This window comes from Oncorhynchus keta, chromosome 21 (genome assembly GCF_023373465.1).
Source record: "Oncorhynchus keta strain PuntledgeMale-10-30-2019 chromosome 21, Oket_V2, whole genome shotgun sequence".
Taxonomy (NCBI): domain Eukaryota; kingdom Metazoa; phylum Chordata; class Actinopteri; order Salmoniformes; family Salmonidae; genus Oncorhynchus; species Oncorhynchus keta.
In genome coordinates, this window is record NC_068441.1 from 14,568,044 (window position 1) to 14,582,941 (window position 14,898).

At 44.7% G+C, this 14,898-nt stretch overlaps 1 protein-coding gene across 4 annotated transcripts in view; it reads left to right on the plus strand.

The window, feature by feature from the left end:
- Positions 1-14,898, plus strand: part of LOC118400166 (prickle-like protein 2) — a 127,981-nt gene that overhangs the window by 91,223 nt on the left and 21,860 nt on the right. Inside the window, exon 1 of one of the 4 annotated variants that reach the window (XM_035796722.2) lies at positions 9,515-9,613. The exons of the other annotated variants lie outside the window; for them this stretch is intronic. The gene's annotated coding sequence lies outside the window, so the exon portion shown is untranslated. Of the gene's footprint in view, positions 1-9,514; positions 9,614-14,898 lie in introns of those variants that run through there. 4 annotated transcript variants of the gene reach the window in all.

Sequence of the window (14,898 nt, forward strand, 5' to 3'; positions counted from 1 at the left end):
TGGCGCGCGCTCTCTCTCACTCTGTCTGGCGCGCGCTCTCTCTCACTCTGTCTGGCGCGCGCTCTCTCTCACTCTGTCTGGCGCGCGCTCTCTCTCACTCTGTCTGGCGCGCGCTCTCTCTCACTCTGTCTGGCGCGCGCTCTCTCTCACTCTGTCTGGCGCGCTCTCTCTCACTCTGTCTGGCGCGCTCTCTCTCTCACTCTGTCTGGCGCGCTCTCTCTCTCACTCTGTCTGGCGCGCTCTCTCTCTCTCACTCTGTCTGGCGCGCTCTCTCTCTCTCACTCTGTCTGGCGCTCTCTCTCTCTCTCTCGCTCTCTCTGTGTGTGTCTCTCGCTCTCTCTGTCCTGCTCTGCCCTGCTCTCTCGCTCTGTCCTGCTCTCTCGCTCTCTCGCTCTCAATTCAAATCAATTTGCTTTAATGGCATGATGTAACAATGTACATATTGCCAAAGCTTACTTTGGATTTACAATTTACAGTTTTAAGATAATAAGAATCAAAATTGTCAACGGGACAACAGTAACAAAGGGTCAAAATAATCATACATTGAACATTAACAATAAGCATTACAGTAGAGGACATGTGCAGGTTGATTGGTCTGTCAGACACTGTCCCTCATCTTATGGCAGACAGCAATGTAGTGCTCTGCCAACCCACAGCTCTCTGCGTCCTCCCCCAACAGGACAGGTAGTCTATTCTCATCAGAGAGGTCTTCAATGTAGTGCTCTGCCAACCCACAGCTCTCTGCGTCCTCCCCCAACAGGACAGGTAGTCTATTCTCATCAGAGAGGTCTTCAATGTAGTGCGCTGCCAACCCACAGCTCTCTGCGTCCTCCCTCAACAGGACAGTTAGTCTATTCTCATCAGAGAGGTCTTCAATGTAGTGCGCTGCCAACCCACAGCTCTCTGCGTCCTCCCTCAACAGGACAGGTAGTCTATTCTCATCAGAGAGGTCTTCAATGTAGTGCGCTGCCAACCCACAGCTCTCTGCATCCTCCCTCAACAGGACAGGTAGTCTATTCTCATCAGAGAGGTCTTCAATGTAGTGCGCTGCCAACCCACAGCTCTCTGCGTCCTCCCTCAACAGGACAGGTAGTCTATTGTCATCAGAGAGGTCTTCAATGTAGTGCGCTGCCAACCCACAGCTCTCTGCGTCCTCCCTCAACAGGACAGGTGGTCCTTCTGTGGCTCAGTTGGTAGAGCATGGCTCAGTTGGTAGAGCATGGCACTTGTAACGCCAGGGTAGTGGGTTCGATTCCCGGGACCACCCATACGTAGAATGTATGCACACATGACTGTAAGTCGCTTTGGATAAAAGCGTCTGCTAAATGGCATATATTATTATTATTATATTATTATTATAGGTAGTCTACTCTCATCAGAGAGGTCTTTGAAACCTTTAAGGCTTTCAAATTTGAGGAAATGACACTCTAATTGTTTTATATTTTTGACATTTTGTCAGGAAATGCAGCTCTGTCTCAGGTTCTGCTGTTGTGCAGTGGTTGCATAGCCTTTCCTCTACAGGGAGCCAGGTTTTCCTGTGTCTATCCTTCTCAATGGCAAGGTTGTGCTCACTGAGTCTGTACTTTGTCAAGGGTTTTCAAAGGTTTTGATCAGTAACCATGGTCAAATAGTTGGCCACGGTGTACTGTCGATTTAGGGCCAGAAAGCACTGCATTTTGCTTTGCACTTGTGTTTCGCAATAAGCAATGTAGTTTTTGTTTTGAATGCGTTATAATTTGGTATATTCTGATTGGTTGGATGTTCTGGTCCTGAGGCTTCAGTGTGTTAGTAGAACAGGTTTGTGAACTCAGCCCCAAGACCAGCTGGATGAGTGGATTATTTTCTTTGCTCAGCTCTTGGCATTGCAGGGCTTGGTAATGATATGAGAGGGTGTCACTGTATTTTAGATGTTTGCAAAACTGAATTGCTCTTTTTTATTTATTTTTATTAATGGTGGATATTGGCCTAATTCTGCCCTGCGTGCATTGTTTGTAGTTTTCCTCTGGACGTGTAGGAGAATCTTATAGAACTCTGCATGCAGGGTTTCAATTGGGTGTTTGTCCCATTTGATGAAATCTTGTTTTGCAAGTGGACCCCACACCTCACTGCCATAAAGTGCAATTGGTTCAATGATACATTCAATTAATTTTAGCCAAATTTGAATAGGTATTTCAATTTGAATTCGTTTTTTAATGGCGTAGAATGCCCTGCGTGCTTTCTCTCTGTTCATTCACTGCCTCATTAAGGTGTCCATTTTTAAACCTAAGTAATTGTAGTGTGTGCAGTACTCTATATATGTTGTACCAATTGAGAACTTTGTCTAATTCCCTGAGATCTGGATCTTCTCTGGAAAATCATTATTTTAGTATTTTTGGGGTTTACTGCCAGGGCCCAGGTCTGGCAGTACTGCTCTAGCAGATCCAGGCTCTGCTGTAGGCTATGTGCTGTAGGTGGCATAGGTCATCTGCGAAGAGGAGGCATTTAACCTTGTGGAGACTAACATCAGGGGCTGAGGATTTTTCCAGAATAGTGGGTAATCCATTGATGTAAATATTGAAGAGTGCAGGGCTCAGATTGCAACCCTGGCGAAGGCCCCGCCCATGGTTAAAGAATTCTGTTCTTGACTATTTTAATGCTGCACGCATTAACAGTATACATTGATATAACTATGTCATGTTTTACCCCCTACACCACTTTCAATAACTTTGTAGAACAGTCCTGTATGCCAAATAGAATCAAATGCTTTTTGGAAGTCAAATAAAGCAAGTGTATATGTTGGAATTATTTTGGTGGACATGTTTACCTATTTACATTTACATTTAAGTCATTTAGCAGACGCTCTTATCCAGAGCGACTTACAAATTGGTGCATTCACCTTATGACATCCAGTGGAACAGCCACTTTACAATAGTGCATCTAAATCTTTTAAGGGGGGGGGGGTGAGAAGGATTACTTTATCCTATCCTAGGTATTCCTTAAAGAGGTGGGGTTTCAGGTGTCTCCGGAAGGTGGTGATTGACTCCGCTGTCCTATCAGGGTGTGTAGGGTGTAAATATGATCAGTCGTGCTATGTTTTTGGTACAAATCCAATTTCTGTCTCTGTCTCTCTCTGTCTCAGTCTCTCTCTGTCTCAGTCTCTCTCTGTCTCAGTCTCTCTCTGTCTCTGTCTCTCTCTGTCTCTGTCTCTCTCTGTCTCTGTCTCTCTCTGTCTCAGTCTCTCTCTGTCTCAGTCTCTCTCTGTCTCTGTCTCTCTCTGTCTCTGTCTCTCTCTGTCTCTGTCTCTCTCTGTCTCTGTCTCTCTCTGTCTCAGTCTCTGTCTCTCTCTGTCTCTCTCTGTCTCAGTCTCTCTCTGTCTCAGTCTCTCTCTGTCTCAGTCTCTCTCTGTCTCTGTCTCAGTCTCTCTCTGTGTCTGTCTCTCTCTGTGTCTGTCTCTCTCTGTGTCTGTCTCTCTCTGTGTCTGTCTCTCTCTGTCTCAGTCTCTCTCTGTCTCAGTCTCTCTCTGTCTCAGTCTCTCTCTGTCTCAGTCTCTCTCTGTCTCAGTCTCTCTCTGTGTCTGTCTCTCTCTGTCTCAGTCTCTCTCTGTCTCTGTCGCTCTCTGTGTCTCTCTCTCTCTTTCTCTGTCCCTCTCGTTCTTTCAATGTCTCTCTCTCTCTCTCGCTGCCTCTCTCTCTCGCTGCCTCTCTCTCTCTCTCTCTCTCGCTGCCTCTCTCTCTCTGCCTCTCTCTCTCTCTCGCTGCCTCTCTCTCTCTCTCGCTGCCTCTCTCTCTCTCGCTGGCTCTCTCTCTCTTCTGTCTCTGAATCTATCTCTTTGTTTGCCAGACACTATACTTTGCTTACTTATGCTTAAGTCAGAAAATAACATTCAAATTTGTGTCAAAAGGTTAAAGACTTCTCAAATGTTCTTTTTGGGAAATATGTAATCATTTGCACATGCATACTAAATGCGTCCCAGATGGCAGGGTTCATGTGTTCAGCTTTTTTGTGCAACCCTCAGATTCATGCTATGTCATCAACAAATGTGCTCACTCAGGTCCTTTTCTAACGTGGAAGACATCTTATACGGCTTGTTCTTTATTTCTGTGTTTATCCATCCATTTACAGGATCTAAAGAAACTGAAGCTGTATTGATATGAAATGGTTAACCTCCCCTTTGTCCACATGAAAGTATCTGCGTTTCTTGAGTAATCAATGGAGTTTAGGTAGCAACAGGATGTGATTTTGAGCAAGTCAGATAAATGACCTCTCTCATGCTGTCTCTCTCTCATTCACTCTCTCTCCCCCCTCTCCTTCTCTCTCTCTCTTCTCTCTCTCTCTCTCTCTCTCTCTCTTTTCTCTCTCTTCTCTCTTCTCTGACCTGCTCGTCCTCCTTAAGGCTGGGTGGGCAGGCTGAGGGTGATTCAACTGGACACCAGGCAGCGCTGTCTTCTGGCTAGCAGAGCAGTGGCACGAAGGCTGTATCATAAACATTTAAGAGCGTTGGGCCAGTAACTGAAAGGTTGCTGGTTTGAATCCCCAAGCCGACTCGGTGAAAGATCTGTCAGTGCCCTTGAGCAAGGTACTTAACCCTAATTGCTCCTGTAAGTTGCTCTGGATAGGAGCGTCAGCTACATTCCTAAAAACGTAAATGTTAACGCCAAGTTTAAGAGTCAAAGGAGCTTTCGGGGGAATCTAAAGTGGATTGAAGTCTTCAGAAGGAAAATTGTGCTGCTGATTATTTGTTTGTTTTCTTATTATCCCAAAACAGACCTGAGCTGACGTTCAGTAGCAAATATGCAATGTTCTACTTTTCTAATGATTGAATATTTACACTGTGTCTAACTAGAGTATAATGGAGAAGGGCTTGAGCCTGACACATCAAATTCATATTGGAGGCCTATGTAGAACGTGACAGCATTGCTATCGGGTTTTCCTGGTCAATATTACCACGTCATCAGAGTGAAGTCTTTTTTTATTTCCATTGATTTATGTGGTGCTATTTAAAAGCAACCCACACATGGATAGATGAGGGTTACCAGCAGCAGAATTACAGCCAACCAGTACTTCAGAAATGTCAGACAAGGTAAATGTCTGCTATTTCAGTACATTTACACCGCCCCCCGCAATAAGTGAACTCCGAAAACTAAGGAGGGAACTCAATATTGTACATGTATCTCTTCAGTTTGGGTGTGCATGATCCTAGAGTTGTTTTGAGATCTTATGGTATCTGGGTTGGTAGCACAGTCCTTCCAGGCTGTGGATTAAAACAGTGGGTTCATTTATGATACAGTCTCTCATCCTCCACTACCCTCAGGCACTGTTACCAAGAACCAAATCCCAAACACACTGTTCCTCCAGTCTCCCTCCATCACAGGGACTGCTTTGAATAATCTCCATACATAATCACTGGCCTTGTGCAGTGAGTGGAGGGGGCCTAGCAGGCGGTAGTCCAATGATGAGAGGGCTTCCCATATGTGGGTCACAGCATGTCCTGTGTCTGGGCTCTGGGGCTCCAGGAGGGCAGGGGGTGTTTGTTCTCTCCATGCCTGTGCCGTGCAGCCCTGGCTGGGCACACAGAGGACCGTCTGTGCCTGGAGAACCACAGGAGCGCCGGGCGCCTGCGGGGAGATAAACGTGCTCAGAGTGTGAAAGGGGCAGGACACAGGATTTACTTTATAATAGCCGGCTTCGCCCTCCCTCTCTCCACACACATACACGGTGTGGTTCACAGTTCAAATAAACAGGGGCGAATAGCAGGCTGGGTGTTATGAACAGCCTTGTGCCAGGGTCATTTAGTTCCTCTCAGGGTGTTGCTCTCACTGATTTCCAGACTACATGAAGGGGGTAATAGGAGCTACAGTGGGGAGTGGGGAAAGATGTGGTAGAGGGGCTCCTGATTGTCTCAATACCTCCACCCTTTGTTGGAGTGTGTGTGTGTGTGTGTGTGTGTGTGTGTGTGTGTGTGTGTGTGTGTGTGTTCTGCTGAGTTTTCATGATTACACAGTACACGTGGATTCTAAATGAGTCATCCATCTATTCCTTAGTGCTGTCTCAGACCTCCAAACAGTTTCAACACTACACTGTTGAGTGGTGGGGTCACACTCCCTCTGTGTCTGTTAACAGAAATCCACAGCTCATTCCAAAGATCCTGGAACTGCCAATCCCTCGTCAGTTACCAATCCATAACTGCTACCGGAGCTGGACCAGACCTCCCCTGTGGAGAAAGCAGCGGTGGTCATATCGACGTGGAGCTTGTGTGTCATCGGCTCATCATCGATCACAGCTTGATGCAGGAAATCGGATGATTAAAGTCCTTTTAATAGTTGGTGAATTGGAAGGGTGGTTGTTTTATTTCAGGGTTGGTTGAGATGAAACACTTTTAATTGGATGAGGACCCCCTTCCTCCTCCTCCTAGAACCTCTGCTGTGTGGTTAGGAAGTCATCCTCTATGACTTCATTGACCACATAGATAAGCTTTTTGTTCTGCTGGCTCTGAAATCAGGTTGAAGTGTTTTAAATCCCCCCTTTTCTCTTCATCTAATTTAATCTGTTCATAACAGACAACTCTATTTATTCCTGGCTCGACACACCTATGCTTATTCTTATTCTTACAACTTCACTTATTCTGCAAAATCTCTATCAATGAAATACATTTCTATTTCAGAATAGCCTGTAGTACTAAAAGCATAAGTCCCCCATGAGAAAGTTATCCAAGTGAAAGGCTTTAGGTTGGATTATTGAGGTGACAGCGGAAGGGTAGAAATGGATTAGTGAAGAAACCAGGTCTGTTGTTTATTCCTGGGTAGACATGGCTCATTCTGATATTTCCTCATGTCTTGTTGTGTGTATTCAGATGGGGTTTACAGTAGCAGATTGTTTCTGTACCAAAAGCTTCTAACCAATCGTATTTTGACACACACACACACACACACCAACCCATGGAACTGACTGGAGCTTGGTGTTTGTAACAGGCAAGTAATAGGCTGATTGGACTCTGATCTGATTTTCCAGAGGTTTTATATTTGCTATTGCAAATTACAAAGATATTTAAAACAGGAGCCAAGGGTAATATTTTTCTTAGCAGATGAATGAGTGTCCTGGCTTTCTCTCTCGCTCGCTCTCCTGTAACAGGAAGCTATAGCAGTCCATCCTGTACTCGGGTCCACGCCTTCCCTGATCCCTGACCCTGATACATTTACCAGACTGCAGTGTGTATGTGAGCGTGCACGCCTTTAAGAAAGCAAGAGCCCTGTATGGTATTTTTTTTGCCAGTACACATTAATTGCCACTTGTTGTCTCTCTAAGTTTAGAGGTGTGCCCTTACTGGCACAAATGACATCTGACGGATTTAAAATGGCAGTTAAAAAAACTGAATTAACGTAAATCTTCTTTCTTAGTCTACTGGATTTTATTATTTGTGGAACAGCAAGGAGGAAACTCTCCCTAGACAGTTGTCTGAGGAATGTTCTGCCATGACCTTGAGTTGTATTGATAACAAATTGAAAATCAAACGGAGCTATAAGTGGACATAAGCAGAGCACTGTTCTCCCTCCTGGTCCCTGACAATAATGGACAGACAGAACCCCCTCAGGCAGACCCACCACTGTTTGACTGATCCTTCTCCCCTTCCAGCCAGTCTTTCTCAACTAAATATTTAAACATGGCATACTTAAGCAAGGGTTTATTTAACTAGAAGTTTGAATTGCTGAGGTTTAAACCATTACAGGAGGCTCTGGAGAAAGTGGAGCACGACCCAGGTGATTGGCTAAAACAGGAGACGGTAATCACACACGTTGGCTGTGTTTAGATCACTGGGGAGTTGTACTCTCCTTCCTAGACCACAATTTGGCGTCTTCTGTTCCTCTCTTCAAGCGGTATGCGTTAGCAATATGTACAGTACTGTTGTTCTGCATAGCTGGCTGTGGTGTTGTGGAGTACATCTGAGGCTTTAGTAAACTGACAGAATGGGGCAATATCATGTATCAAGCTGCTGCTGTTGTTGCTCTGCTGTGGTCAACCTAATGAGGCTGATCATATCTATTATGAATGAAACATCTGGTCACTCCTCTCCTCTCCATATGGCAACTGTGGCGCTTGTAGGGAGAGGGGAGAGGGAGCTCCAAGGAGGAGAATGTTCTGGAATAGAACTCTGCGGTTTTCCAGAACCATGCAGTCTGACTGAATTGGAGCAACCAGCCTTAGAGACTGCTGCCCTATGTACATGGTCATTGAACCCTGGTCACTTTAATAATGTTCACATACGTTGTACCCACTTCATATGTATATATACTGTATTCTAGTCAAGGAGCTTAGTCATTAAACAGCCCTAGGATGTTTGGGAGGATTAGACAGCAGGTTGTTCACTGAAGAGGCTGTTCCATTTTCTTACTTCACGTTGATGCAAAATCAGTTCTCTCAATCGCTTATGTTTATCAGTTGCCATTTCCCTTTGCATCTTCTACACACCATTTTCAGCCGGAGGCAAACGTGACCCAGTTCTGTTTTGAATCTGAATCCACATGTAGGACTGGGAAAGCTCACAGAGAGACGGGGTGAGGGTAATGTACTGTACACTGAGGAACGTGCTCCACAGCCCCTGAGAGCCAGGCTGTCTGTGGCTTGAGATGGATGGCTTGATGGATGGGGCCCAAGCAACACGTTTCTTCACGCTGAAGAGCTCTTGTTGTAAGTGGGCCAGCAAGGGCTGAAATAGCCTGCCCCTCAAGAGCCTCTCCTCAAGGTCACTCCAGAGCCCAGGCCCCTTCCATGCATGGAGCAGGAGAACACACTGTGGCCTAATGACTTCCCCAGCCTGGCTGTAGCAGGGCCACTAGACGGAAGGACGGACGGATTATAATTTCCGCCAAACTGGCTACTCTTCTCGTTATTCCTTTCCCCCCTTTTTCCTCTCTAAAAAAAAAATATATAATATAATAATCACTTATCTGTTGGGAGCATTATTGTAGAAGTGCTCTTGAGCTGAGCTGAGTATCCATCCACAGCCTTAGTCCCCCTTAGTACTTCGCTGAGCCTGCTGGAAGAGACTGGTAACAGTAGTAGCAGAGATTTGGGGAATTACTCCAACCCCCTAAACCCTGTATCTGAGGCTGGAAACAAGGTTAGATTCAACTTCCTTTCCCTCAGACAATCTAACTGGCTTGTTGGTCGCAAATGATTTGATGCGAGCCCTGTCATTAAAAATGTACGTGGTTATCTCTGAGAAGTCATACCAGAAAATGACAATTCTCTCTCTCTCTCTCTGTCTCTCTCTCTCTCTCTCTCTCTGTCTCTCTCTGTCTCTCTCTGTCTCTCTGTCTCTCTCCTCAGTGATCAGCTCAGTGATCAGCTATTGGGGTGAGACTTGGTAACCTAGTGGTTAGAGCAGTGGTGGGCAATTCCAGGCCTCGAGGGCCTGATTGTTGTCACAGTTTTTCCCCAGCTAACACACCTGACTCCAATAATCACCTAATCATGATCTTCAGTTTAGAATGCAAGTTGATTAATCAGCTGTGTTTGCTAGGGATAGAGAAAAATGTGACACCAATTAGGCCCTCGAGGACTGGAGTTACCCACCCTGGGGTTAGAGTGTTGGGCCAGTAACTATAAGGTTGTTGGATTGAATCCCAGAGCTGACAAGGTAAAAATCTGTTGTTCTGCCCCTGAGCAAGGCAGTTTACCCACTGTTCCTAGGGTGCCGAAGCCATGCATGTCGATTATGGTAGCCCCCCACACCTCTCTGATACAGAGGTTGGGTTAAATGCGGAATACACATTTCAGTTGAATGTCTTCAGTTGTACAACTGACTAGATATCCCCCTTTTCCTTAGCTGCTGTGATGACTCAGTGATAGTCATCATCAGCATTTGCCACGTGAAAGGAGAGAAGAGGATGGTGGTGTTAAAACATTCAGTTGTGGGTCCATTTGGACCAACGCAAGCTTGGAAAAAACACTGGTTTCTTATCCTGACAAATTTCATTATTTTCTATGTACTTCACTTTCTTCCTTGGTAAGGTTTAGATAATATTGGTGTATGATAACTCAAATCAAAGTGTTGGTTGTGTACACAGATTTGCAGATGTTATCCCACATGCAAGCAAAACGCTTGTTTCTAGCTCCAACAGTGCAGTAATACCTAGAAATATTTACTAACAAAAATATAAATGCAACATGTGAAGTGTTGGTCTCATGAACTGAAATAAAATATCCCAGGCACTGCATCTCAGTGCTTGAGGCGTCACTACAACCCCGAGTTCGATCCCAGGCTGTGTCACAGCTGGCTATGACCGGGAGACCCATTGGCACTGCGTTGTCCAGGTTAGGGGAGGGTTTGGCCGGCCGAGATGTCCTTGTCCCATCGTGCTCTAGCAACTCCTTGTGGCGGCCCAGGCGCCTGCAAGCTGACGCATTGACACATTAGTGCGGCTGGCTTCTGGGTTAAGCAAGCAGTGTGTCAAGAAGCAGTATGGCTTGGCAGGGTTGTGTTTCGGAGGACGCGTGGCTCTCGACCTTCGCCTCTCCCGAGTCCGTATGGGAGTTGCAGCGATGGGACAAGACTGTAACTACCAATTGGATATCACAAAATTGGGGGAGAAAAAAGGGGTACACATTTTATTGAAAAAATAGGTATATCCACCAGAGCTGTTGCCAGATAATTTACTGTTAATTTTTCTACCATAAACCAACAATGTCGTTTTAGAGAATTTGGAAGTACGTCCAACAGGCCTCACAACTGCAGACCTCGTGTAACCATGCCAGCCCAGGACCACCACGCCAGCCCAGGACCACCACGCCAGCCCAAGACCTCCACATCAGGCATCGTCACCCATCGCACCATCTGAGACCAGCCACCTGGATAGCTGATGAAACTGTGGGTTTGCAAAAATCAAGAATTTCTGCACAAACTGTTAGAAACCGTCTCAGGGAAGCTCATCTGCCTGCTCGTCATCCTCAGTAGGGTCTTGCCCTGATCGCAGTTCGATGTCGTGATCGACTTCACTGGGCAAATGCACACCTTCCAGGGCCACTGGCAGGCTGGAGAAGTGGTGCTCTTCATGGATGACTCCCGGTTTCAACTGTATAGGGCAGATGGCAGACAGCTTGTATGTGTGTGGGCGAGCAGTTTGCTCATGTCAACGTTGTGAACAGAGTGCCCTGAGGTGGAGTTATGGTATGGGCAGATATAAGCTATGGACAACGAACACAATTGTGTTTTATTGATGGCAATTTGAATTCACAAGGATACTGTGACATGACCCTGAGGCCATTGACGTACCATTAATTTTCTCCATCACCACATGTTTCAGCATGAAATGCACGGCCCCATGTCGCAAGGATTTGGGCACAATTCTTGGAAGCTGAAAATGTCCCAGTTCTTTCATGGCCTGCATACCAGACATATCACCTATTGAGCATGTTTGGGATGCTCTGGATTTATGTGTACAACGTTGTGTTCCAGTTCTCGGCAATATCCAACTTCGCACAGCCATTGAAGAGGAGTGGGACCACATTTCACAGGACACAATCAACAGCCTGATCAACCCTATGCGAAGGAGTTGTGTCGCGCTGAGAAAGGCAACTGGTCACACCAGATACTGACTTTTTTTTTATAGATTTTTTTTATCCACACCCCTAACTTTTTCAAAATGTATTATTGTTATTATTATTATCTGTGACCAACAGATGCATATTTATATTCCCAGTCATGTGAAATACAGATTAGGGCCTAATTTATTTATTTATTTATATTGATTGACTTTTCTTATCCAAACTGCAACTCTGTACAATCTTTGAAATTGTTGCATGTTGCGTTTTTATATTTTTGTTCAGTGTATATAAAAAAAATAAGAATACACACAATTCAGAAAGAAATGCCAGGTAAGATCCTCTCAGGAAGTGTAACTATAAAACATATTTCAATTGGCTTGTTTACACTATCGTTCATCCTCTTTGATCAGGACAAAGTCACTGATATGCTAATGCATGCTTTGGAAGGGAGTGAACCTGTTCTCCTTAACTAAAATGACCAACCAGAGGCACTAATGGCATGTTCCCCAAGCTGGCCCCTATGTTTTTATTAGAGCAGTAAAGAAACTAGGCCCTGGATCAGTTTATTGGGGAAAGGCTAAAGCCCATATGAAGCGGCAACAGGCCCCAGACCAGTTGACCCACTATGTGGCTGTGAAGTGGGGCCGCTGTCACTTACAGTTCCTCATAAAAGCCTGTGGAAAGACCTTAAATACAGGGTGAGGGGTAATTGATACTCTTGTTTGTAAAGGTGTTGGGATTGTGTACTTGTATGTGGGGCTAAAGACTGGCAGCCAGGGAGAGGCACTCCGCCACGTGTGAAGGGAGAATCCAGGCCAGACATGCAGCATCGGGAGAGAAAGCTGTAGGCTGACTCCAGGAGGTAAGGGAGAACAGAAAGATGACTGCAACATCCCCAAACTGAGAAAGTTGTCCAGAGCCACCAGCAGTTTTTAGCAGCTTCACAAACTGTCTCAACAAGTTCTGTTGAGTTTTTTTACTTAACTTTTTCCTCTGCTAAAACACTGCCGAAGAGGCATTTGAGGAAAAATAAACACATCTTGATTTAATTACTAACTCCCCCTCATTATACTGTTTCCCCTTACAAATTAACCATAAATCCATTAAGCATATTTCACCAGAAATAAATCTTTTGTTGGGTTTGGTCATAATTTTCCCTCTCTCGACCCATTCAATGCAAAACAAATAAGCAAATTAGCAGCAGTATTCGGACATTGTTAAACACCCCTAACACTAATTCTGGAAAGGAGCTTGGATAGCATTACAGCCTTAGCTGTCCAAGTGTTTGTAAGATTACTTACATCTTGGCTATTTTGAGCCATAGTAATCTGGTTTGAGTCCACAAATAAACCTTTCAATACCAAATCATCTCTCCAAATGCGACAACTAATTGTGACTGACTTCACATAGTTAAATCAAGTATATATTTTGGTTTGTAACGGGATACACTGATTTCATTCTAAAAGTGGAACTATTTATTTTGGTCTCAAACGTACCCCAGGACCCAGTCGTTACACTGATATGCTTATGCCTATATATCAATTTTTCTACATTGGCTTTCAAGTTGTTTTACTATGATGTGAATATATACTTTGGGGCGGCAAGTGGTTAGAGCGTTGGGCCATTAACCGAAAGGTTGCTAGATCAAATCCCTGAGCTGACAAAGTAAAAATATGTCGTTCTGCCCCTGAACAAGGCACTGTTCTTAGGCCATCATTGTAAATACGAATTTGTTCTTATCTGACCTGCCTAGTTAAATAAAGATTAAATAATAAATAAATAAAACATACTGAACAAAAATATAAACCCAATAATTGTCTAAGATTTGCTGAGTTACAGTTCATATAAGGAAATCGGTCAATTGAAATACATTCAGTCGGCCCTGATTGATGGATTTCACATGACTGGGAAGGCTTGAGCCATGGGTGGGCCTGGGAGGGCGTAGGTCCACCCTCTTGGGAGCCAGGCCCACCCAATGGGGCGCAAGGCCCAGCTAATCAGAATGTGTTTTTCCCCACAAAAAGGGATTTTTAACAGACAGAAATATTCCTCGGCACCCTGGCCCCCCTCCGCACAGAAGATGCAGAAGCTGGATGTGGAGGTCCTGGGCTGGCGTGGTTACACGTGGTCTGCGGTTGTGAGGCCGGTTGGACGTACTGACAAATTATCTAACACAACATTGGAGGTGGCTTATGGTAGAGAAATGAACATTGAATTATCTGGCAACAGCTCAGGTGGATAGTCCTGCAGTTACATTGATTGATGATTGGCTGAGAAATTGATGATAAAATTATTGGGGAGGCTGTCTTGTTAAGTACTTCAGTGCAGCTTTTGACATTATTGATCAGTCTGCTTCTGGAAAAATGTATGTGTTATGGTTTTACACCCCCTACTAAAATGTGGATAAAGAGCTACTTGTCTAAAAAACACAGGGTGTTCTTTAAAGGAAGCCTCTCAAATATAATCCAGTTATAATCAGGAATTCCCCAGGGTAGCTGTTTAGGCCCCTTGCTTTTTTCAATTTTTACTAACGACATGCCACTGACTTTGAGTGAAGCCAGAGTGTCTATGTATGTGGATGACTCAACACTATACACGTCAGCTACTACAGCGACTGAAATGACTGCAACACTCAATCAGCTGCAGTTAGTTTGAGTGGGTGGCAAGGAGTAAGTTAGCTCTAAATATTTCTAAACCAAAAAGCATTGTATATGGAACAAAACACTCACTAAACCCTAAACCTCAACTAATTCTTGTAATAGATAATCTGGAAATTGAGCAAGTTGCGATGACTAAACTGCTTGGGGTAACCCTAGATTGTAAACTGTCATGGTCAGAACATATTAATGCAGTAGTAGCTAAGATGGGGAGAAGTCTGTCTATAATGAAGCGATGCTCTGCCTTAACAACACTATCAACAAGGCAGGTCCTACAGGCCCTAGTTTTGTCACACCTTGACTACAGTTCAGTTGTGTGGTCAGGTGCCACAAAAAAAAGGACTTAGGAAAATTGCAATTGGCTCAGAACAGGGCAGCACGGCTGGCCCTTGGATGTACACAGAGAGCTAATATTAATAATATGCACGTCAATCTCTCCTGGCTGAAAGTGGAGGAGAGACTGACTTCATCACTACTTCTATTTATGAGAGTGCATGTTGAATGCACAGAGCTGTCTGTCTAAACTACTGGCACACAGCTCGGACACCCATGCATACCTCACAAGACATGCCACAAGAGGTCTCTTCACAGTCCCAAACAGACTATGGGAGGCACACAGTACTACATAGAGCCATGACTACTATTCCACATCAAGTAACTGACACAAGCAGTAAAATTTGATTTTAAATAACGATAAAAAAAACACCTTATGGAACAGCAG